We start from the raw sequence: 1,458 nt of genomic DNA on the forward strand, positions 1-1,458 counted from the left end.
CGTAAATAATAATAATAATAATAAAAACGTTTACGAAAATTAACCCCCATTCATCCAACTATTCATTACGTACCTGAATTTATTCGTTAAAAAAAACAAAACTGGGTCAATCGTAAGAGATTCGAAGAAAAAAAAAAAAAAAAAGTAGGAAACGAATTGAAAAAAAAATTTCCAAATTTAAACGGGTATCAATGACGAGTTTCCGGTGAATAACCGGAAAAAAATTTTCAAATAAAATTTATTGTCAATCGTTTTATTATCTCTTATCAATTGCGACGACGAAACCGTTAAAATTTTTTTTTTTAAATTTCTTTTCCCCTTTTTTAAAATTTCCCAAAAAAAAAAAAAAAAATTGTTTACCACTCGAAAATTCGAAAATGCGGAAATTTTTATAAGAAAATTTATGGAAATTACAAGTTTATAATAAAAAATTTATAATTTTTAAATAATAAATCATCTTTCCCTCCCCCCTCCCCACCTCCCCGAAAAAAAAAAAAAATTTAAACGTTTTTAAGTTTTTATCACGTTACGACGCCATTAAAAAAACTAAGTACGCTCGATTATATATAATTTTTCAAAAATTTCTTTTTTTTTTTTTTTTATTTGACAATAATAAATACGACAAAATGACATTTTATTAAAATAAACATCATCATCATTATTATTATTATTATTATTATTATTATTATTAAATCCAGGAAAACAAAAACATTAAAATTTATTAAATGACGACTTTTATTTAAACGACGATCAACACATAATAAATAAATAAATAAATAATTTTTTTTTTCTCAACAAAAAGATTGAACAAAAATTTTAAAAGGAAGAAAGAAAGATACCTACTCTCCGACATGTAATTATATACCTTTGAAACCACGTACCTGACACCGAAAACATTTTTTTTTTCTTATACTCGGATGTTTGAATCCGTCGAATAATTAGTTATGAAATTCTTTTATAAAAAAATATATTCGGAAATAGGGACAAATTTAATACCTTAACTTACAAGGTATTCATTCCATTACTGTGTCATCCAACAAAATAATAATAATAATGAGAACCTTAAATTTTATGTATCCGAAAAAAACGACTACATCACTACCTACCCAAACCAACTCGAATTTCGTTAGAAAGTTTTATAATAATAATAATAATAATAATAATTTTATTTTTTTAAATATATTTAAATGACAGAAAAAAAAAACGAAGGTGTTGTTGTTATTTGTTTTTCCAGGTACAAAAATCAAATTAACTAACAATAATTATTTCACTTTATATAAAAAAAGATGGCGGAGGCTTTTATGTTAAATTTCCGTTTCCCATAATTGTTAATAATTTCAAAGATGAGAAAATATTTTTGTTTTCCTTTCTTTCTCTCTTCTTTTTTTTAAATTTTATTTTTTTGTTTCCGCCGTTGGTGAAAAAAAAAAAAAAAACTTGTAAGTAGAAAAACGTGTT

Source organism: Pediculus humanus, genomic scaffold (genome assembly GCF_000006295.1).
Source record: "Pediculus humanus corporis 1103172107826 genomic scaffold, whole genome shotgun sequence".
Lineage (NCBI taxonomy): Eukaryota > Metazoa > Arthropoda > Insecta > Psocodea > Pediculidae > Pediculus > Pediculus humanus.